Consider the following 25,141-nt stretch of genomic DNA (forward strand, 5'->3'; position numbering starts at 1 on the left):
TTTATTTTATTCAGAAAGGCCTCGCCTCGTCTGCCAAACGTATGACAGGCGCAATAGGGGATGCAATCAATTGCGTTCTCGCGCTGAAGGAGGCAACCTGTATTTTTGCAGCAGGAAAATTCTTGTGTCAGATGTGTTGCATGCCATAGCAGCTTACCGCAGCAAAAGTTTACTTGGGCGATATCTAGAAAATCTGCACACATTGGTTTATGAAGTCTATAGACTATCTGTTCACAAGCTGCGGACTTATCTACTACAAAATGTTCCTGCTCTTGTTTAGAGTATGACCATTTGCAAGCCCGAGAACCACATACAGACCTAAACGAATGGTTTTTCCAGCAACTGCTGTCGGTAGATTGTCTGTTGATCTTCCATAAACTAAAAGACCACTCCAAGAATTGGAAGCTCTGGGAGGTCTATAGGCAGTTTGTAGTCTTCGCTACATATTTTTATAAAGAATGGGCAGAAGTTCTCGACCTCTTTTTTTTTAATTTTTGTCCTGCTCTATAACTCACCCTATTCTGCCTTAGTTTCTTAGAGTTATGATCGTCAGTAATGTCTGTATAGTCCCTCTTAAGGCCGACATAGTTTCCTCTTACTAGTCAACGTGATGCCATTGCCCTGCCTGCTTATCTAGATCTCGCCTCTTCTCGTTAAGGCCGGGCCAACCATTTAACGTCTATACCCTTGATCCATGGCTCCTGCGACCGCTGTTTCGAGCATTTACCGATTGTATTCGAATACCCAACTGTACTTGTATCTTTCCTTGCAACTAGATTCACTACAGACACTCATTTGAGCGCACTAATTTGAGCCTTTGGGATTTCGTAAATGGCTGCTTCTCCAACGACGGTTTAAAGCTTCAGCTTCGCATTCTGGCTAGCCCGAAACTTGCAGATAAATAAAGGAAGCTGGGAGTCAGGGTCGCTGCCGGCCTTCAAACGTTTTGCCACACCTTTCGTTATAAAATGTGAAGCAGTAGCGGGAGCATACATCTGAAGCACTTCGACTGAAAAAAAAAAAACACTTAATTCTGGAATTAAAGAAGGTTTGGCTTTTTTTTTTTATTGTTCAGCACCCACTGTATTATCTCGTTCGTTAAAATGATGGATCATGATACGTTTTCACGCATCACTTTTACATTCGAACGACTTTTTTGTTACCGTATCTATGTTTCCCTGACGACGGATGCGTCCTTTTCCACACAGGAATACCCCGAAATGCAGACAAAGCACAGCTAAAACGTATGCAAACGTCGACAAGTTATTTGCAATGGCGTGGGAGTCACATCGAGCGCCTCTACGCACCAAATGAATGCCTTGTCCGGAAAGTGAACGTTTCCGTCTTGAGTAACGAAGCAAACCTGGCTCCGTATTCTGAAACGTTCCACTTCGGCGATAGTTCGTCTTTCGCCTTTAGTCGCGCGCTGATTGGCTGGTTGAGCAAAACCGGGAAATAAATCGCGCCATCTAGTAGTTCCTGTGCACGTCATTTTGACGTCACGGCGTCATTGGGTGCTCCCGACATATATTGAATAAACGAACATGCCTGTGTCGTACTGCGGCCCATACATTTGAAAACAACACGCCCGAGCAGCTCTGCACTCACACGGTGCGCTCTCTCGTGTGTTGCAAAGCGTTCGAGTGCGCGTGTTGGTAGTGCGTGCTGACGCCACGGGTAAGCAGCCGGTTGATTTACTGAACATGACTATCGCCTGGGCCAACTATCACCGAAGTGGAACGTTTCAGAATACGGCCCCTGACTTGCGTATGGACACGGAGTTATCGTCAGGAAGTCACGTGCTTCCTTGCAGTTGGAAAAAAAAACGAAGAAGTGCTCGAAAGAAATAAACGTGAAAAATACGTGTATTACATGGTGCGGGCCCGAAGAATCACACGAAACCTTTTGAAAGGAAGAAAGACAGGAACGCTTTCTCGCGCCTGTAGCCTGTAACGTTGACGCAATGTTTATCGCTTGCAGAAGTTTCTCGCAAGATTTCAAGAACGCACAAGCATGCCGAGGAATATAAAGAGCCACTTTTCAAAGTGCCATGGCGCAGCGTGGCATGGCGCTGCTTGCGAACCGGTTGTAAAGAGGGCAAATTTATGTGGCGTGACCAGTGGTAAAATGCTCCGTCTCTGACACAGGGATATACACCGTCTACACGCACGTACGGAGCTTGGAAAGCTGCGTGGAAAGCCTTTTGAAAGCATAACGCAATGCGCACAAATGCGATCAAGCCCGGCCTGATGAGATGGCAGCATAATGCCGTTCCTTCTTTCTTTCGCCTTTCTTTCTTTCGAATTAAAAAAAAATGCACTACTGTGCAAAACAGGCGTATCGTTGACCGAACAGCGGCGTAGGTCTGTTTTGTTACAACATGAAATAACAAAATAAATTAATAACATAAGGTACACACAAAAAAAAAAACGCAGACCAAACGCACATGTTCGAATCTATGTGAATCGAAGCTTTACCAAAGTTGCATGGATTAAATCACATGTGCAAATAGCGTACAATTTTGTTTACTTTCATCCTTTGCAGTGGGCAACCTCATGCAATTTTTATGTGTATCCGCCACAAAGATTACAACTTTTATCTCGTGCAATTTTTTTTCTATGCTCTGCACCGCTCTATGCCGAAATGCAAACAGAAAATCGGGCGGATGCACATTGTGAGACGGGAAAGGAAAAATTTACATCCACCCGCATGTAGCATAAAGCTACAACGGATGGCGCTGCTTGGTTAGCTCAGATATATAGCAGAGCGACCGCCCCATAAAGGCGTTGGTGCTCGGTTCGAATCCCGTACCAGGACAACTTTTTCTTCAACTACAAAGCTTTGTTTCTGAGAAATCCGTGTGGGTTTCCTTTGTAGCTTCGTGCGGGTGGATGTGATTTTTTTTCTTTCATGAACCTTCCTCCACCTAGCGGCATTCCGCAGAACTGATTTGCCATATTGTGAGACTTGTATACGCAGCTGTGTTACGAGCATGAAGGTGCTGCATGATGCTTGTCGTAGGAAAGATGGTCATGGCAGGTGTATAATGCAGAGAGAAGTACGACATACTATATACAGCTACATTTAAGGATTCTGTGCCTCTTACGTCACAGTGGTACATACCCATTCTGTAGGATTGGCGAGCGTGTATTGAACTGGTACATACCGAGTGGGAAATTAACTAAATAAAAAAGATCATTTGAATATAATTCGCTGTTTCATTAAGATGTCGGTGCGCTTTAGAGATAGGCCTGTGAACCGACAGTATGTACACAGGTTTTATAGAATTTTTTAAATTATTTTTTATTACGCAGAACAGAGCTGAGCTTACTGACACAGCATGCAGGTGTTATATAAGTCCCTCTAGCTAGTTCTAGGATTCAGAGCACATATAAACTTCGTTTATACTATATCTGCAAATATATCCATAGAGGTACCGACCAATCCAGCAGCAGCCATTCTAAACCCGGGAGGGCAAGCAAAGATAGCTTTGCTTAAAAAATAAAACTCTTCAAAAGAAGAAGTTTGCCGTAGTTGGCATAGCTTGTCAAAAAGTCCCCCGAAATAAACCCTGTAGAAGAAACCACTTAAATGTGTAAATTGTGTAATTGTGTAACTTACACTTAAAAGTGTAAATCAGAGCTAAATACTTGTACGTTACGTTTCCAGACACGTTTAGATAAATTTGTGATAAAGATAATAAGGCGACTTAAAATTGGTCGCCATGATTTATCACATAACGTTGAACTGATCGATGGTGACGATGGCGTTTAAGTTGTTTTCGTTCTCGTCGAGAGAAGCACGTATACACTCAATTACCCGTACATGCTTTTCAGTACTTTACAGAGCTGCAGAACACATGAAGACGAGAATATGAATGCGGATAATATCTATGGGAACAAAAGAGCGGAAACACCAACAAGCGGCGACAAGCGACCTATCGAAAACAAACCAGAATGGTCTCGTGTTAAGCGAACTGCATGGTCAACCTGAATGCGATATTAGTCAAAGGCGTTGTATTATAGCACGCATTTTCGGAAAACATCGGCGAAGGTCATCTTGCTTGTGTCATCTTTAAAGGTGTTTATTTATTATACCCGCTTGAAGAAACATTTGAGACAAATACATTATCTCCGGTGCTACAACTTAAGGCAAACGAATGTTTGACAAAGGCCCTATATGGCTCCTATAACAATGCATTCGCTGAGCTTGCGGAGAGTTCCTTTCTTCGGCCGTACTTGTCCGTGTCGAGCTCCACTAAACGTGGTTGGGGTGCCCTGAGCAACTTTCTTCGCAAACATGATTCATGGCGATCGTTGTTGGATAGGGGCGCACAGAGCTTGTCGCAGCTTCGCCCGAACAAGCACTGGTGGACGTGCGCTGCATTCGTGGTGATCACCCAACTGCAGCAACGAATGACGTCAGTTGCAATAATGCATGGAGAATCTACACTGCTTTCAGCGTAGTCTGAACGCAACAGGAAAATTGTGAGCCATTTCCTCGCGAATAAAAGAAAAAAAAACTGGACTATTTATATAAGGGACAGCGATAAAGAACATTGCATGAGGAAAGTTGGGGATTCAAAGAAACCGTTTAAATGTAAATCATTAGCTATCCGAAATGTAACTTGGGGCCCAATTCTCAAAGCTTTTGGTTCGTAGGCGCTGTTACCATTGGCAGACCGCCTTCGTTATTAATATGTCCGACATCATGTTATCTGCTCTTACTTAGACTTCTAGCGTGAGTACATTTAGTGAATACGTGCCCTCCTTTGCTACCCTGCGCGGGGGAATGAAAATATAGTGCTGAAAAGATGAAGAAACGTTGGAAGAGGTCAGCCTTTCACCTAAGCCTGTCGTCTTAAAGGGCCTGTCGCACCTAGGCCTGTCGTCTCACCACGCCCCATTCAAAATTTTAGTTATAGTCTGTAAGAGACCATTCTACCGCAGAAAAGTATTAAATTGGCTCATTATTAAAGGAAATACGAGAAATTTAAACGTCGCGTTGCCATGCTGACAGGATGCCAGCCTAATTGCTAACGCTTCTCTCCCCTTGCCCCGACTAGCATCCGCAAGTGCCGTTCCTTCCCTACTTTCTCCCATGCCGTAAAACCACCACCTGGTGGTGTCTCGGGGTGTTGTCTAGGTGGTGTTGACCATAGCTGAAGGTCCGCGCCACGTTTACGTCACAAGCTTCGCCTATGTTTTTTATTTTTCTTGCCGTACTTTCTTGCAGAGCGGCGCACTTTCAGGTGCGGTATTCAACGCCACCTAGATATCACAAGGCCTCTACACTCTGCTTTATGACGTCATGCTAATAGGGCCGAAACTTCCATGGCCACGCCCGGCGAGACGAAAGTGGGGACGTCAATATCACCGCGGCTTACTCGGCAGCATTCCGATTACATGGAAGTTGGCCCTATATCATGACGTTATAAAGCAGAGTGTACAGGCGTTGTGTTTATCTCTAAATGTGGCTTTGCGGTATTGCGCGTTCTGCGTTCGACGGTTTACCGAAGTCACATGCCGTAATCGGTGACGTTACAGGTAGTGCGTCTTACGTAGAAGAAATTGTGCGTGTGACCTTGACTTTCTGGCTTGAAACGGAGCTCCCATGAGAGTAAGGGCGCGCGGGCTTCTGTTTGAAACTTCAGCTGTTCTCGCGCCGTGCAGCCGTTTGATGCTTTGCAGACGTGGTTCCCGCCGTGGAATCTACGCGCCATGCTTGTTTGTTTGCAAAGTCTAAACATTGTGAGGGGACCTTTAAAGAAACAATACGGGGCTTTTGGAGCCCTGATATTCTATACGTGTACGATACAGACTTACGTGACTTCTTCAATAATTGCACTTTTTATTTAAAAACTGCAGTGTGCACACAGCAGTCAGTAACATGTCTTATAGATAGTTTATATGCTATAGTCGAGAAAAAGTAGAATAACATAATTCCAAAGTACGCGCATATAGTTCTATACATTCCACACGTAGACGCCTACAGCATTTCTTTAGACAATACAAAAACTTTTTATAAGGCTTAACTTTTTTTGTGGACGCCGACAGGTGAGGGTGGAGGTTATCACTACAGGCGGCGTTAGCGTGGCAGACCTCGCGGATAATTGCTCCGCCTGAGCGTCTATTTCCGCACCAAATACTTCACCACGTGTCCATCAGTCTTGTCTCTCGAGGAATTGTGAGCAGAACGTGTGTCACTTCCTAGCGCACTGTATAGACCTTTTCACAAACCGACGTTTGAGCAGCGCCATTTGCCGACGCGGGCGACGTCTAGCGTCAGAACATGTTATGCCACCATTTTGGACTGTGCGCCTTGCGAGAGCAGGCCGGCCGCACTTCGGTTGTGTGATCTTCGCCGCGCATTATTTCGATTGTTTTCTTCCGTTTCGCTTGTCTTGTGCGGCTTGACTTGTTACATGTTTCACGTGCTCGCGTGAGCGCTCAGTGTGGTGTGCCATGGCACCAGCAAGCCCAGCCAGTGGATGTGGTGTTTCGTCGTCGGTAGCGGCGGCAGCCGCGTCTGCTTCGTCGAGACCTGGCGTGCTAATCAGCGGTATATTTCATTGTTATTTCTGGACACATGTGACCGTATCGTCGATTGAATCTGATCACCATTAGGTTTCGCGGTTGAGGGTTGCCTCATTTAGCGAAAGCAGGCGCGTACGTAGGTGTCGGGCAATGCTTAGAACCAGGCGCCGGCGGCCCGACGACGCGTGTCAGTGGTTGGTAGATATGCGGTGGTTACTCCATACGCTTCTGACGCAACTGAACAGCTCAATCATGCAAAATTTATTGGATCTGGTGCAATGCAGGGTGCTTATAACCAAATGTCAAAGCATAAGCGTGGCGATCGAGCAGCGTGGTACCTGCAGCGAACCGACGCGCGATAGTGATCACAGATGCCAGCGCAACTGATACAGCCCAGGTGCTATATTTTTATTTTTAGTATTTAGTAGTTATTTATTTATACATACTGTCAATCCCAATAGGGATTATAACATGACTTGTTATAAAGATATATTTGTTTACCTATTTTTTACGTTTGTTTACCTGGAATGGCTTTTCTTTCGAATGTCTCAATTTGGAACAAGCTTCGCTCACGGTGAACCTTAACGTAGATCGTGCGCGAAGTTTGTATTGAAGATATCGCGTACGGAAAGAATTGTTCGTGTGCGCTAGCTATCTCTGAAGCGAAATACGCCAATAATATTGCAGCGTTAGGGCCATCTCTGCTCTTTCTCTAGTTTCTGTGCAATGTTCATAATAAAGTAATCTCAACTCTTGACAATTGTCGAATAAATACATATGCGTATGACTGCAAACCACTACTGACCGTGAGTGAAAAGCGCTTAGTGGTCAGCGAAGCGGTCACTGCACGCACGTAAGTATTTCACTTGATCGACTGTGCGAATAATTTATTTTTTTCGTTCCTGTTATTCTTGAAAGTATGATGCTATTGTCCGCGCGTACCCATGCGAATACCATTTTTTACGTTCTAACTTGCGCGGGCTCATTTAGCGCGTTTCTACTCCATGCACAGTTAGCGCATTACGGTTCCCGAACTCTAGCACTGGCGCTAGGCCGCGCTGATGAGGTTGACACGTTCGTTTTTGCATTCTCTTGCTGCCCAAGCACATAGACAACGCTCAAAGATGGGTGAGCTCGATGCAGCACCACACTGTTGAAATTATTAACTTTATGGGCAGGGCCGCGCAGGGTGCGTGTGAACGCAGAGACAATGTTTTGGTGGACACAGGGTCTGCATACATCTTCCATAGGACACGATTTTTCCAGATCGTTGCGAAGTGTATTTACCGACTAGTTCTCTCGCAGAGTGCTTCAATTTGTGTTATACCGGTGTCACACGGTCATTTTGATAGCGATCGAGACCGATCTGGATCAGAATGTTCGACCGCGATTGGCTCCCTTCCGCAGATTGAGCAAAGAAGCCAATCGCGACCAAGAAATTCGACCCAGATCGGCCTCGATCACGATAAAAAGTGCGCCGTGTGGCCCCCGTATTAGGCAGTGGAATGAAGTCGTGTTTGAAAGAATAACAAATGTAGCCTCTGCTACTACATACGAGAAAATATTGCATCGAAGAGCTGACAATTCTCGCAACCTATTGGGACATGTGCCGAAAAAAGTTTACCAAAATGCGTTATTTTACTGATGTGTGCATTGGTTCACATTAGACTGAAATGCCAAGTCCTCAGGTGATGCAGGAAACCGGCAAAACGTTAACATATCACATCGGCAGTGGTCTCGCGGAGTGCTGTGTTGTGGACACACTATACTCCTCAAAATCGTTATTTTCCGCTGGTTGTTTGTGCACCCATAAACTGCACAGTGCTGGCCTGTAGCCTTTTGATGAGTATATATGCCATTATTTACGAGCGTAAGTCATTCGTGACAAAAATAAACGGAAACATCGAAGGAAAGCTACCACTCCGCAATGCAAGCACAAGGCAAGCTCACAGTCCAGACCGAACAGGCAACACTGACACATACTCTCCACGCCAGACCGTCGGAAGCGCCCTCGTGAAAACGTCTATACGCGGTCCTCCCAGGAAGACGAACTGTTCGACATGTTTGTGAGGAAATATTCTTCTTCTCATGCTGTTCAGAAGTATCCTCCTTTTAGGACATAAGTGGTTGCAGGACCAGATATTCTATGTCGCCCACTTCGTTGTACTCGGTGCAAGACGAATAAGTATGCACCGCTGACTCTGAACATTTATGCAGGAATATAGGCCGATCCTGCTCTCACTCGGTATAGGGGGGTGGCTTCCGTGCGGCTAAGTCCCTTTACCTCACAAGGCTGACGCGGCGGCTTCGAAATCGAACAAAAGTGGCAACGAATTGTTTCTTATGGAAGTTGGTCGTTCCCCGGAGCTCTCACTGATGGCTGCCTTGAAAGCGCTTTATTGGCGAGGGCATCTTGCTCTTTCGTTGCCAGTGATGCAAACGTGTGAAGGTATTCACTAAAACTGCATCTTAATCTCTCTTTTGCCGATTTCTTTAGGTGATGCTAGTGACCGGCGACAGGCACCACGGCGAGCTTTCATTGACAATGTTTAACAAGGGTGTCTTGGGCGCACATGTAGCTATACAAATGCGCGGTGTCGCTCGCGCGTACTGACAGGTCTCCAGATCGTCGTCGCAGTAATTATCACTTTATGTGCGCATAACTTCAGAGACCCCAGTTCTGGCACCTCGGTGCAGTATTAACATGTATAGCCTCGATAGTGCATGTAGAAGATGAGAAACATGTTATTTTCGTGCTGTTTTTTTTTTTTTTTTTGTTGAAATAATGTTACTGTAACACCATAAGTGCAAAAGTTTAAAAAAAGAAAAGAGAGGCTCACCGTGTCTACTTGAATGTAGCTAAGCAGCCACATCGAGTGCAACCACATAATGGCGGGGAGAAAGCAGTAGCCGGATCCACAAAGCTTTTCGTTCGTAAGAACAGGTTTGGTGTTGGCTTGCCTTCGATAATAATATTGTTACGGGGAGATTTACAGAAAAGGGGGTTTATTCACACTATGTACAAGAAGACTAAATGTTGGGGAACAACAACAAAGATGGCGAACCACAATTTCACGTCTTCCTCGTCTCTTCGGCTCTATGCTTCAGCATCTTCTTTGTCTGCCGGACAACTGGCTCATAACACTACCCTCCGGCGGCGAAAGCACCGACTCGGTGCAGGTGAACGAAGGATACATGAAAAAAACAACAAAAAAACAAAAAAAAAACTAGCACACAAAGTATTAAGACTACGTCAGAGATGACGTAGTCGCCGTCACAAATGGCGGAATCAGAGGTCAGTGTGACATACGTCGCGGCGGCTGGTCGAAGGCGAACAAACTCGGCGACACATAAACGCGGCTGTGACTCGGTGGGGAGATCGGGTACAAAAGGAAGTTCCAACTGGAGAAGGCCAGAAGAGCAGTCGATGAGGGCAGAATGGCTACTCAGGAAGTCATGGCCGAGGATGACTTCATGTGGACACTGCTGCAGAACGGCGAATAGTACTGAGGTCTGGTGACTGGCGAAGCTCACACGCGCAGTGCACATCCCAACGACGCAAGATGTGCCGCCGTCGGCTACACGAACGACAGGCGACGCCGCGGGCGTCAGAACCTTGCGGAGACGACGAGAAAGGCGAGCGCTCATAACCGATAATTGCGCCCCCGTGTCTATGAGCGCCGAAACAGGCACGCCGTCCACTTCTATGTCCAAAAGGTTTTGTCGGGTGGTCAGGGTCAACAGAGGATTTCCGGGTCGGTTGGTCAATGCAGCATCACCTCCGGGAGCTGCACCGGTCAGTTTTCCGAAGAGGGACGGCGGGGGTATGGCGACGGTGAGCGACGGGCAATCGGTGAGCGAGAACGCCGGTTCTGTGGGGACGGCGAGCGGCGATCGTAGTGTGGAGTCGGAGCAGCAACATCACAGTGCGGCAGGTCATTGCGGGCATGAAAAGGCGAGAACCGGCTGTCTTCTGGGCGGTAAGCGTACGCGGGACGAGGAGACGAAATCTGACGATAGCGACAATGGCGGGAAATATGACCAACTCCATTGCAATTAAAGCATATGGGCTTGTCGTCATGTGTGCGCCACTGGTTTGGGTCGCGGTATCGGAGGTAGGTCGATTGTGGGCGGGGAGGTCGAAAGAAATTGCCGACCGTAGGGCTACTTACAGAACAGATCGGACGGATGCCTGCGTTCACCAGCTCTTCGCGTACGACAGCTTGAATCAGAGATACTGCCGGGCGGGACTCGTCGTAAGAACGTATCGGGGGAACCGACGGAGACGCAGCCTCAATCTCACGCCGGACAAGACGCAGCAAGTTTTCGGTACCAGGCGGCTGGACGTCTTCACACGATGAGCTAGCGGCGGTATTAGGGAGCCGAACGAATTGTTGTGAGACACGACGGCTCTTTGCTTCTTCAAAGCGTCGGCACTCTCTTATAATGTCGTCGACCGTCGAGCAGTCCTTGTACACGAGTAAATTAAAGGCGTCGTCTGCGATGCCTTTAAGAATGTGGCTGACCTTGTCAGCTTCGAGCATCTTGTCATCGACCCGCCGACAGAGTGCTAATACATCTTGAATGTACACAACGTACGGTTCAGTCGATGTTTGGGCCCGGCACGAAAGTTCCTTTTTGGCGGCCCGCTGGCGGCCAAGCGGCTTCCCAAAGAGTTCCTGCAGTTTTTGCTTGCAAGTGTCCCAACTGGTCAATTCCTCCTCGTGTGTTCGGAACCAAACACGGGCCGTTCCCTCGAGATAATAAATGATGTTCGCCAGCATTAGAGTCGGGTCCCAACGGTTGCTCTTGCTGGCGCATTCGTATTCGATTAGCCAGTCTTCAACGTCCTTGTTGTCAGTGCCCGAGAAGGCGCCAGGGTCCCGGAGTTGAGTGAAGACAATCGGTGCAGTGGTAGCCGAAGCTGAAGCAGCGGGCCTCTCAGTCGACATGGTCGAAGGGCCCACGAGATTTCCGCTTCGAAGTTCCGTGATGTGCTGGTGATGTACCCCGCACCTCCACCAAGATGTTACGGGGAGATTTACAGAAAAGGGGGTTTATTCACACTATGTACAAGAAGACTAAATGTTGGGGAACAACAACAAAGATGGCGAACCACAATTTCACGTCTTCCTCGTCTCTTCGGCTCTATGCTTCAGCATCTTCTTTGTCTGCCGGACAACTGGCTCATAACAATATGTCCAGCATCAGGATTGGCTAGAATCTGATCTTACGAAAGATGCTATCGTAAGAGCTTTTGTGTGTAGGAGCCCAGATTCACACATAGGTCGGTTTCTGTTTTCGAGAGGACGGTTGTTCGAAGCTAACAAACCTCTACTGGGCGTCTGTTCGGTGATGTGAGCGCTCGGTGTTTTAAATAGAGTTCAGTTCATGCTAACTTGGCGATTCATCATCGGTGGACGCTTTATCGACATCTCTATCTACCATAATTAAGCAAGTTAGCCGCGGTCCACGAATCCGAAAGCCATGCAGTTATTATTGCAAAAGCCTCTTGGAATTGGTCTGGAGAGGAAGGTTGGTTCACCAGGCCGGGGGACTATACGTCGAGCTGATTTACTCTCGATTGTGTCATCTGTTTCCTTTTATTAATTTTTTTCGGGCTAAGCAGTCACTCACTTGAAGAAATGGGGTAACGGACCGCAGTCAGTTTACGAGATTTCAAGCGCATGTGCAGTGCAGGGATGCATGTGGTCGGGCATAACCGATGCTCCATTGGAATATCGTCTAGGAAAAGGCCACGGTGTGCGAGTTTCCCAGCGCGCCAGCGAACAAACTGCGTTCCGTGGGAGGCGCCACAGATTGGCGTGTTTATGTATAGCCAGCTTCTGCAACGTGTCAGTAGATGACGGGACGTCTCAGACCTTGCAATGTTTCCTCGCGAAGACCTCGAGGGATTCTCCAAAGCAGCTATACATGTGGATTGAGTAAATATTTAGGACAAACTGAGTGGACAGGCAGCTGTCTTGTTCTGGATGCTTTCGGGATCTGGCTTCTACACACCGACGAATACATAGTCGCGCCAAGTGTGCGTGCGAGACGACGACGCGAGAGGTACGGAGCGCGCACAAGGCTCGCGCTTTGTATTCCCGTGCATATGACGCGGCTATAGGGCGTACCGGAAAGCGTGGTACCAGATAGACATCTACACGAGCTCCGACCGGCCCCTTTCCGTGCCCGCTCATGCACTGCTGCAGCGATCCAGAGGCCGCAAGCCCGCGAGAAGAAGCCGCTTTCATTCGATGCGCGCGCGCAATCGCCCGGTCTTTTATTTTTCTTTCTCCTCTCTCTCTCTCCTTCCTCTACCCCTTTTGCCCGTTCGCCTGAAGGTCACCAACAGGTGGAAGTCCCCGGTGGAGCCTCGTCCCAACGCTCTCCTCCTGTTTCAGTCTCGACTACCATTTTTCCATCGGCCGCCGCTTGCCCTCTCCTTCACCCTCTTTCTCTATTTTCGTTTTCTTTCCTTTGGCGAGGTGTGCCTTATGACCGACTGGTTCTTATTCTCGATTTCACGTGCGCCTCCGCCGTGCCGCGTCTTGTTGCCCACAGGCAACTTGCGTCACTTGCGCCCAATCGCTTGGACACGATGGAGCTCCGCCTTGTTGGATTTAGTCGGGGACTTGCGCCGCGCCGTCCGGATCGAGCTGGTGAGTTGGAAGGCGCCCGTAGCGTTTTCTCTTCTTTATTTGTTTGTTTGCGTCGTACTGCACGGAACATACGGCAACGTTCTTCAACCGCGGAGCGGTGCGGCTTCGCTTTTCCCCTCCGTGTATGGAATCGTCGCTGGTGCAATTGGCGATTGCCGTTATTCTCACTTTGGATGTATGCGGTGTGTGTGTGTGTTACGCGGGCATAATTCCCGCCGAATGAACCGTTACTGCGTACCGGGTGCACGATGATGTCATGGCGGCCGGTTACTTTCCTGATTTCGTCGGCAAGAACTCCGTCGGTTTTCTGCAGTTCTGAGCCTTGTGGATATACCAGTGAGTGTCTGTGCAATGTGAGGTCCTTTCTTTGGGCATAGTCGTGCAGCCCTGAAATCATCTCCATCGCCGCAGCTTGGAAGGCGAGGCGCTCGCGACCGCACTCGCCAGACCGGACTATATGGAACCAGCAAGCTATCGGAGATGGCAATTGATTCATGTGGCACGAGTTTGGACATATAAGTGGACAGAATGCTTTCACTATTTATTTATCGTGCTAATTTCCAACGCATCTTTTTTTTTTTCTTTTTTTTTTACGCGATAGAAGAAGGTGATGTTGGCACACATATACCTATAAGGCGCCGGCGATTCCTTGTCTAATGAACCAGTGGTTCAGTTAAACATATTTTTTTGTACAGATTATTGGACATCATCATCATTACGTGTATTGTGGCATATCACATTATAGTATAACAGTCGGTATTTGCAATGCATCGCAATGAATGCAGCGCAGTGAAACTGTGTACACGGGACGACAGGTAGCACACGGGACATACACTGGCTTGCAACTAGTTATTATTGGAAAGCACATAGCACGAAACTCATATACTTTACTCTGAGCCCACGGGAGCTTAGTACAAACAAAAACTAAGAATCCATTTCGTGATTATAGGATAGCTTAATACAAGTAAAGTTGTGGTATGTGGCGGGCATTCTGCCCTATGCGCACTGAAACCGGGATTACGGGCTATCTAAACACTCCGATTCCGTATCGTAAATTATTACGCAAGGAGGATTTTTCTTCATTTTTAATGACGCGGAATTACTCCACAACTTCTTGCGTTAGCTGATTTCGGTGTCTGAACAATTTTTTAGTCATTAAACATGGAAATACATGAGCAAGCTCTCCAGTGCGCGGTGAGAAGATGTATGCCATTATTTTCACCCAGCAACTGCAGTAGCATACCAGGCCGTCTATAGCCTGCCATATATATCCAGCTTTTTATTAAAGACAGCATCTCTAACTCTTCGCGCATAATCGTGCTCTCTCTGGCACCTGTTGATGCATTCTCATGTTTGACCCATGCAAAGTTTGCGCGACGTGGGAATCGAATATACCACATACCATATTCTCAAGGTGTTTTGGGCGAGGGCTTCACTGAGAAACGGTAGCCTCCACTTGGTGCGTGTGTGCGTGTGTGTGTGTATGTGTATCTGTGTGTGCGTGTGTGTTTGTGTGTCTGCATGTCTGTGCAGACGATTTTACATTGTTCGAATTGAAAATGGCGACACACCCTGGAGGCCAGTCTTTAATGTAACTCCTGTGAAAGTTTATTTCTTGAGGCTCCCCACTGTCCTAAATATTCACGGATCTTCCGAGAACTGTAAGTAGAGCCTTAAATCGATGCACTGCGTGGCGTTGCGTACAGAAGAATTCCGAGTTGAGTGTTTGGTCGCTTGTCATAAAGCCATCGGTAATCTTGAGCGATTTCCTATACGTCCCGGTAAGGAAGCAAACGCGCTGTTGCACTTCGTTGTAGTTTGCATGAAAGTGTTTTTAGTTCCCCCACTTTACTTCTGTTACATTACTTGTGTCAAGAGTGGGGTAAAAAGGGGTTGAACATACACGTGTATAGTACAGTAGTTGTAGCGTTGATGCCGTGCCATCTACTTATTGTCTCGTAACTGCAGTTGAAGAAAACAGGCACTGCCTTTCGTTCACACAGCTATATACGGCCCGCTAATCGTCCACACAATAAGTCAGAGACAGATACACGACTTCGAGGTATAGTGTTTACTGCGTGCTTGCCTCATGCGGTATTATTTGTCAGTGCTTCTTCGCTCTTAATTCAGTTACTTTATCCGCCTTCCTTCAGCTCACTGTACTCAGGCGGGATATTTTTTATTTTAATTTAAAACTACCTGTCTTTCCCTCGCTTTATTCTCCATCATACACCTTTAGCCACAAGTAATAGAATTTGGCATTCATATAACCACTTCCCGAATGCTGTTCCTAATCAACGCTAACTAACGGCACGGGTACAAACGATTGCACAGCGTGTGTGCATCGTCCGCGGAGCTGTACTTCAAAACTCTGCAACATGTCCTTGGAGCAGCGCTACCACTGCCTTGCCTTCAACGAAGGCGCTATTAATCTTCCTCCGGGGCATTGGCCTGAACCAGGCGCACTGGTTGCTTGTTATGCCGTGTATAATTGCTTGTGCCTGTTACTTGTGCCTGTTACTTGTGCAAGTTGTGTGCGCGTGTACTCTGCACGAGTGCGTCGTTTCATGCATCATCAGCCTCATCTGGCTCCAGCATGCCACAACAGGGACTCCATACCAGGCGTATGGCCAGGCAAACGTATCCAGAAACCGTTGAAGAACTCCTCTCTCTCCGTCTCTCTTTCATCCGGATCGCGGCTGTTCTTATTTCACGCCGATCTCAGTTAAGAGGTCATCTTCACCACGCCTTTACGCCTTTCATTTCCTTTTCATGCGTATCCTCGCACCGTTCCTTGGCATCCATTAAATTCGCTACGTTTCGCGGCCAGCCGCTACTTCATGCGCGCACTGAGCGCGTATTCTGGGCTTAGTAAGCCGATGACTCGTATGATGTAGCCGGTCTGTTTCGGGCGGTTCGCTTGAGAGACGAGCCATCTCGACTTTGCGCGCAGCAGTATGGTTTAAAAAACGAAAGAGAGAGAGAGAGAAGGGGGGGGGGAGGGTTGACAGGCGCGATTTATGAAGCTCCCTCCCGGTGCGCGGCTCTCGGTCTACAGCGTGGTTGCTCGAAAGCAGGTTACCTCGTATGAACTGCGCGGAAAACTTTATATCGTTTTATTTCTTTGTTGATGTTGTTTTTCCTGGCTTCCTTTCTCTGAAACTTTAGTGGCGGAGTGAAATCGTGCTTCCGCACGCAGTCGGACGCTTAAAGAGAAACAGCTTTCAGCGTATATACACTTTCCAGCCGAAAGCGGAAACAAATAAGCAGAAGATCGATTGCTCGCCTGGGGGCCGGAAGCGTATGTGCAGAGCCTGGAATGGTAGCAAATCAATGCCGTCTGATGCTATAGTGCCGTTTGGCCTCATAACATAAGTATACACCCGAGCACACTCGTACAAAACCCCTCGACGTTTATCTGATCTAATTTGTTCCTTTTATCTTTCTTTTCCATTTTTTTTTCGTGGAGATTGGCGCGCACGCCATTAGCTAGAAACCGACTTTACGATATCCTCGCTAGTCATTTCACGTGCCATTTTCCAACATGCATAAACGGAGTCAGGTTACTGCAGTATAGTTGTTGAAGGTTGGTGGCGGTCAATCGTTAATGGTTATTAGTAAAAGCGTGTGTTCTGTTTTAAGTGGTGCGTTGCAATGAGATTAAAGTGTTTTGTATAAGCCCTCACTCTTTTGCTTGTTGTCTGTCTAATCCACGCGTTGACATTGGTCCCGATCGAATTGAAGGACACTCGAGGAGAAAAAAAAAAGGGGGGGGGGCTTATGATGTTACATATTTGGCGTTTGGTTTTTCAAAAGTCAGCTGTTTACAAAACTCGACGCGAAATGCGCATTACGGGCTTGTTTCATCGTTGCGTTGATTTCTTGTTTCTTTGGTTCCTATAGCTAGCACGTCATCACTGTTCCTTCCTCGAGTGTTTCTTCATTTTTTTTTTCCTGACGTTTCGACATCGGGACGCACACTCGAAGAGACATTTATCTGCTGACTCTTCAGTCCGCAGATTGAAAAATAGCGCCAAGAAAAATACATGTGCGCTGTAAAAAAGAAACGATAAAGAGGTGAACGGAGGGCCTCTCCAACTTGTCGCATTCGCCAAACGCTTTTCCCGCAAACAACTTATCTTCCTCGAGCAGTTCCCAAGAGGCGTTCACTTTTGGAGTCTGAAGAGAGGAGAAACAAAAATACAAATAAAGGAAAAGTAAGGACGGTTTCTTGTCTGTGCCCCTTCTATCTATTTTTCCATGCAGTCGATGCCATTTGTGTGTGTGCAGAGAAAAAGCATTTGACTTTGAAGGCCCAATTATGTTCCGTCGGGACGTTGTTGCAATCTGTCTTCAGCGCGGCGCGTTTCGAAACGATCCTATAATGCGCTTCGCGAGCGAGGATTTCAGGTGTTGTTGTCTCCCCTCTCAATTGCTTCGGAAGAGCTCGCCCCTGTCGCTGTACTTGCGGCGTATCGTTTAGAACTGTACAACGCTGGCGTAGCTTCAAAGGGGACAGGCGTGAAGACACCCGAAGTCTGAAATCTGCCCCGGGCTTCGGAACTGCTTGGTGTGCAGCAGAGTTCAGTTGGATCTATATAGTAGTAGTAGTTGTCGTCGTTGTCGTCGACGTCGTTGATGTTGTTGTTGTCGTGGTTGTTGTTCATTAACTACGACAAAATGGGAAGTTTCGCCTGCTGGTGAGCCCGCTATACCGAAATCGTAGCTAAAAACAAAGCGTTGAAATATATATAAAAAAACAGTTAGGGAATAATGAAAACCTTCCCTGCTGGCTAAAATAAAGCAAGGGGGTCGATCCTCAATAAGCACAAGGGGTCAGATTCACAAAGCTTTTCTTTCGTAAGTGTTCTTTGTCATAGGCCGGCCCGCCTTATGTATTAATAGAACCTTTGTCCGTAAAGTTTCGAGACTGATTTATTTTCTTCTCTAGAAACGATTCCCCAAAGCAAATGTTGGTGCGTATGTGTAGCGCCATCTTTTCGGGCTAACCTGAGCTATTAATGCTAATTTCTGTGGCAGTCGCTAGAAGTAGAGAGAAATGGACGTCCACCTCGAACAGCGTGTAAGCATAAAATTCTGTGTGAAGCTTGGTAAGACAGCCACATAAACGTATGAGCTCCTTCAAACTCGGGCGCGAGTTTTCGTGTGGCACAAGAGGTTCGTTTCGGGGAGAACGTCGGTGGAAGACGACACAAGGCAGGGGTGCCCTGCAACCTCACGGAATGAAAACAACGTGGCTTGGATCAGGGAGATCGTACAGCAAGACCGCACCATTAGAATCCGTATGCTATCGGATGCTCTCGACATTAGTAAGACAACATTCCACTAAATTTTGCGTGAGAACATTGGGGAAACGAAAGCTGAATGCCTGACTTGTGCCGCAGACCCTCACACAGGACCAGAAGGACACGCGGGCATCAGTGAGCGCTGATTTGCTCTCCGAGGCAGAGAAGGATGCTGCATTCGTCAACAGCATCATTTCTGAAGACGAAACATGGTGTTTTCAATACGATCCTCAAACAAAGAGGCAGAGCGCCGAATGGCGGTCCACAAACTCTCCGGCGTCGAGAAAGTTGCGGCGACAGAAGACCAAAACAAAGACGATGCTGATAGTTTTTTTTTTTTCAAATGCCAGAGGTGTCATACACCACGAGTTCGTCCCCACAAGGGCACAGGGTGAATCACGAGTTTTATATCCGCGTGCTCCAACACATGCGTGATGCACTGCGACGCCGTCGCCCTGACTTATGGGCATCTGGACAACGGAGCCTTCTCCGCGATAACGCAAGGCCGCACACTGCTCTCAGCGTGACAGAATTTGTCGCCAAGCACAGCATTACTGTACTTCCCCATCCGCCATACTCGCCTGACTTCTCCCCATGCAATTTTTTTTTTACTGTTTCCTCGTGTGAAGAGAGCCCTAAACGGTCGCTGGATGGGGAGCGTGGAGGCCATTCAAGACGCCACGACAAAGGAGCTGACAGCCCTGCCAAAAGAAGCGTTTTCCAACTGTTTCCAAGACCTAAAGAAAAAAAATTATGGGGTTTTACGTGCCAAAACCACGATCTGATTATGAGGCACGCCGTAGTGGGGGACTCCGGAAATTTGGACCACCTAAAATTTGGACGTGCACCTAAATCTAAGTACACGGGTGTTTTCGCATTTCACCCCCATCGAAATGCGGCCGCCGTGGTCGGGAATCGATCCCGCGACCTCGTCAAGACCTCAATAAGCGTTGGAAACTGTGTATAGACTGCAAGGGAGACTATTTCGAAGGGGTACTGCACAAATGATTTCAATGTTAAACGCGTTTTTTTTTAATGGACTCCGTCTCGGAACTTTACGGACAAAGGTTGTATGTCTTGCATCCAGATTGGCTGAAATTCTTTCTTACGAACAATTCTGTCTTAAGAAGTTTTGTGAATTTGGGCCAAGGTTATGTATTAAGGACATGACACAAACGTACAATCAAATACTTATCATGAGTAATGTAGAGCATAGGCAGCCTCCAAACATGCTGTTATATTAGTTGGTTAACAGCACGTAGGGCATACGCATCACTTATGTCACAGTTATATGACGCTACAGTGATGGTACATAGCGTCACAGTAAGATATAACAATTACATCGCACCAATTATGTGTTGTATCACAAGGAACTCATCCGTTGGTACTTCATCGTAATAAAACCGTGCAGTGCGCTTATGAGACGTGTACGACGGCTTAATTCCTAAACACATGACACAAAGAAAGCTTGTGCAGGAGTCTGTTGTTGGTGTCTTAACCGCCGTTCTTGCGCTGTTGCGCAACGATTCCTCGACATTCATTCACAAAACTTATTTTTGCTCATTTGTAGAAATCTCTGTAGACGTTCTATGAACTTGATGTTCACATAAGCCCGCAATCTACGAGAGAGTCTATGAATTTACCAGCTTCACTTTCAATCAACCCTTTTCTATATTGCCTCTATACATGTATATATAGTATGTACGAGTATGTACACAAAGAAAGGTCTACCCTTTGACGAAGGTGTCATAGAGACATGCAATAATTATCGCACATGTCACCAAAACCGTTTCACACCCCCGCGTCACAGATAGGTGATCTAATGGTCGCTAAAAGTTATCGCCGTTGAATTTTGTCGAGCTTGTTCGTGAAGATGAGAAGCCACCACTGCTGAGCGGAGGGTGTCACTTGCGCGAGGAGCTGCTCAGTGACATTTATCTTACAACTGGATGCAGTTGCGGCTTTTCTACAACGCCAGGCGTCTGAGAAAGCTCGCCAATGACAGTGTTCAATGGCTGACGAGAGTGCCTTACGACACCGGCATATCTTTATTCTTGTAAGAGTTGGCCGTACCGTGACCTGTCGGTGGTACGGTGGTCATCGTACGGTGGTCATCGTGATTGGACGTTGCACTGGCATTGGCCAATCACGAAGTCACGCATTTCCAAGCCCGAATAGTACTGCGAGTACAGACTCTCACTTGTGTGGCGGAAACCCTGAACCTCGTAAGGCTGCATGGTATTAGTGTATAACGGAGTACAAAGAGCACAAGTATTAAAAAAAGAAAAGAAAAAAATTGTGTAGCACAGCTTATTGGCCGCCGCCGGAGAGTTTCGCAGTGCACGCTTTCCCGACTTCATAAAAATTTTGTTGTCATTTCAAAGGGGGATTTCGTTCCATCCGGGTTCCTGAATGTCCTGCTAAATCTGCGCGCAGTTAAGAGGGTACTTTGTTTGACATCCCTGTGGCTTATTACACAGGCTGGGCTACTGCGGTGTGTGTACACTTTAAAAAGTTTCGGTCCCTGCGTCCTTCTGCAAACACTTTTGCAGTCTCGGATGAGGGCGCGCTCTCGAAACTGCCGAGTGTTTAGAGTTCGTGTTCCTTTTGTTTGTTTGTGTCTGTCTCTGTGTGTGTGTGTGTGTGTGTGTGTGTGTGTGTGTGCGTGTGTGTGTGCGTGTGTGTGTGTGTGTGTGTGTGTGTGTGTGTGTGTGTGTGTGTGTGTGTGTGTGTGTGTGTGTGTGTGCGTGCGTGCGTGTGATTAGTCCTCTTCATTGCGGATTTGCCCGCACACTTTGCGGACTTTTACCTGCTGCTTCCTGCCGAAGTGCGTATGGATTTGTTTTCTCGCCGACTAACTGCCTCATTGTCTGCGTTGAATTGAACGTTTCAAGTGCCTGCGCTTCTGAGCACGCGAACACGTCTTTTGCAACGCAGCGCCGAGCCAGTGCAGAAACAATGGGGCTTAAGGGAACTGTAGGAGGTCTTATGCAATGCGGCGAGTGTTCCTTCGAGTAACATAATTGCGCTTAGGGATTGTGTTTGCAATGAGCCTTACCAGGGTGACGTACATTGTGCAATAAAACAACTATTACTTTTAAGAACTGCTTAGAATGAATGGCAATAAGCGTATAGCGTTGATGCGTGTATAGCCGCTTAGGTCTGTCTGTATCTCCGATAAGCTTCCAGCTGAATCGTAGAGCAGAAGACAATACGAAAGTGCGGGACATACCGCTGCATCGTATTGTCTCGCGTGCTACGATTCAGCTTACTGTTTGTCGTGGTAATGTACTAACTGGCTCAGATTCATACGCCATCTATGCATGTCGTTGCAGCCATTGCTGTTCGCTGTTTGTGCAGTCTCTAATCGCTGCACAGCTCAAAGGAAAATAGAGGCTCAACTGTACGCACCCTATAGCATTTTGCATAGCGAACGTTATTGCCATAAAATAGTCATGACTGAATACGGTGATTGAAGTGCTTGAAACAAAGGATCCGGGTGAGTGCATGTGTGCACGGAATGAGAAGGCATACGGAGTGTCTGCAGTGACACGGAGTTCACATAATCATTATTAAAAAATGATTAGCGCGGAAGTGTGGATTGGAGTGCGGCTTGCGGACCCCTGTTAAGTTTAGCTAAACTTAAACTGTAGTCCGCGGAATAGTCCTCGGACTACGGAAATGGTCCCGTAGTATATATATATATATTTTTTTTTTCATTTACCGCGAAAATGACATGAATTTAACGCTGTGGGACGCAATTCGCGTGTTTCACTGCATATTGACCCGCACGTACGTGAGCATGATCGAGTGTGATTAGCTGTAAACGAAGTCGTCTTGTTTTTTTAATTATGCATAACTCCACTTCTTCCACTACCACAGTCAACTTCTTTGTCTTAGTTCGGTTGGTCTCGACAAACCGGTTTTCCTTCACATTGTCACCGAACCGTGCTACCGCAGCAGCAAAAAAAAAAAAAAAAAAAAAAAATGAATGAATGAATGAATGAATGAAAGAAAGATCTTCTAGACCTGTGTACGTAGCAGCGGTATTAGCGGAACGTCAGAAGATATACCATGTCCCAGCTAACTGAAGTAAAGGTTTAGGAATTAGGAATTTCTCTAGGAAGACGGCGACCGAAGGCATATTGTTGGCTATTGCCTGGTGCAAGTCTCACTAATCTTTCTTTTCTGCTTATTTGCACAATTAGTCAAAATAATAAACCAGCTTCACAAGTATTAGCTTTAGGGCAAACTTTTCAGTGAGAAAGTCGTAGAGATTTTTGGGACACATCTAATTCTGAAGCTTCGAACTTCCAACTTATTCCAACTTCCAAGTATTAATTTTTCAGCGTCTTAAGCTGCTCCTTTTTTTTTTCATATTTCGCTGGCATTCTTTAATCAGAAAAAATTATTACTTAACACGTAGGAATCTAGAAGCTGCAGAATTAGCTGTTTCGTGAAGTGCTTTACAACTTTCTCGTTAAACCTTTTGGCTTAATGTTAATACTGTCGAAGCTGGTTAATTAATCTGGACTAATTATGCAATTAAGCAAACTACAAAAAATATTTAGATTTGATCTATGCAAAAATCCAACACGTGCGATTGGTAGTGTCCTCCTAGAGTGCTTTGGCATAATATTAAACCTTGGCTAAAGTTAGCTGGAGCACCCCGTGTACGACGAGCCGAGTCTTTTCTGCGAAAAAAATGGGAACCGTCGTACCTGCCTAGTCCGAGGCAGTGTCTGTGATGAAAAGTTCGGGCTGTGTGCTCTGTCGGCGCGAATGTGTCTCGTTGAACGAGAAGACAATGTTCTCCCATTTCCATTTCGACAGCTCAGCTACAAAGTTTCGCTCCAAGAGCAGTGCTTTGCCCTTAGATAAGCACTAGCGACGCCATACGCATGACTGCGTGGAATTGTTGCGTTAGCGCAATAAGAAAGAAGGACGACGACAACTAGACGGACTTGCGTAACCAGTATACATAGCGAGTGTGAAACGCTGTTCTCCAAGAGCGATGAAAACACTTCAAGAAAACGATTTTGGGGCGCACGTGGAAATATAAATTGGTCTAGGTGCGCCCTTTAGGCAATTCTCGAAGGTCAAGTTACTTTCGCATTCTTTTTTTCTTTCTTTCTTGCGCTTTCGCTTTAAAGCTCCCTGCACTTCGCGGTTTTCTAATAAGAACACATCCTGTGTGCATTGAGCAATCGTATGCTCGTTTGAGTGGAAATAATGGCGCTTGCAGTGAGCTTTGCTAATGCTGAACGGCTGAACGGGAGCGACAGGGTTGTTCTTTTGTCGAAGACGGCACCGTTGGGAAAACACCGAGTGTGTGGAAGAAATGGCGCCAGCGCATGCGGTGAGATGAACGGTTGGTCAGACGGATGGTGAGCCAGACGTCTGTTTTTGTTGTGTGTGTGTGCGTGCGTGCGTGCGTGCGTGTGTGTGTGTGTGTGTGTGTGTGTGTGTGTGTGTGTGTGTGTGTGTGTGTGTGTGTGTGTGTGTGTGTGTGTGTGTGTGTGTGTGTGTGTGTGTGTGTGTGTGTGTGTGTCTGTGTGGTGTGTGTGCGTGTGTGCGTGTGTGTTGTGGGTGCGTGTGTGTTGTGGGTGCGTGTTGTACGTGCGTGTGTGTGTGCTGTGTGTGCGCTTGTGTAAGTTGTGTGTGCTGTGTGTGTGCGTGTGTGTTGCATATGTGCGTTGTATTGATTGATTCTGGGGTTTTACGTGCCAAAACCAGTTCTGATTAGGAAGCACGCCTTATTGGAGGGCTCCGGATTAATTTTGACCACCTGGGGTTCTATAATGTGCACTACAACGCAAGCACATGGGCGTTTTTTGCATTTCGCCTCCATCGAAATGCGGCCGCCACGGCCGGGATTCGATCAATGTATGTATGTATGTATGTATGTAGGTATGTATGTATGTATGTATGTATGTATGTATGTATGTTATGTATGTATGCATGCATGTATGTATGTATGTATGTATGTATGTATGTATGTATGTAGTATGTATGTATGTATGTATGTGTGTATGTGTGTATGTATGCATGCATGTATGTATGTATGTATGTATGTATGTATGTATGTATGTATGTATGTATGTATGTATGTATGTATGTATGTATGTGTGTATGTGTGTATGTATGTATGTATGTATGTATGTATGTATGTATGTATGTATGTATGTATGTATGTATGTATGTATGTATGTATGTATGTATGTATGTATGTATGTATGTATGTATGTATGTGTGTGTGTGTGTGAAAGCGACGTAACCACCGGCAGATGCCCGGTGCAGAGAGATATGGGGAGTAATAAATAAATAAATAAATAAATAAATAAATAAATAAATAAATAAATAAATAAATAAATAAATAAATAAATAAAATATTGTTACCGTAACTGGGGAGCACATCATTTCACCGCTTGCTCAAATAATCGTGCTCATTCTGCTGTACTGGGCGGCTTCAAAACAACGAAAGACAGCAGGCTGGGCTAGAAAAAACCACGACGGCAGTTAACGATCGTAAGGACTTGAAAAAACGGCCGCCCGCTCTCTCACCCTCTCCGTCGGTTTCTCGAGTACAACACGCATGCCTGGGCCATCCATTTGTAGTATAAGCTTCGGAGGG

General features: G+C 46.6%; 1 protein-coding gene across 2 annotated transcripts in view; it reads left to right on the plus strand.

Annotated features, from left to right (window-relative positions):
- LOC119442339 (adenylate cyclase type 5-like) overlaps window positions 1–25,141 on the plus strand; it is a 347,702-nt gene that overhangs the window by 92,467 nt on the left and 230,094 nt on the right. Inside the window, exon 1 of one of the 2 annotated variants that reach the window (XM_037707182.2) lies at window positions 13,126–13,201. The exons of the other annotated variant lie outside the window; for it this stretch is intronic. The gene's annotated coding sequence lies outside the window, so the exon portion shown is untranslated. Of the gene's footprint in view, window positions 1–13,125; window positions 13,202–25,141 lie in introns of those variants that run through there. 2 annotated transcript variants of the gene reach the window in all.

The sequence above is a fragment of the Dermacentor silvarum genome, chromosome 2 (assembly GCF_013339745.2).
Source record: "Dermacentor silvarum isolate Dsil-2018 chromosome 2, BIME_Dsil_1.4, whole genome shotgun sequence".
In the NCBI taxonomy this organism is placed as follows: Eukaryota; Metazoa; Arthropoda; class Arachnida; order Ixodida; family Ixodidae; genus Dermacentor; species Dermacentor silvarum.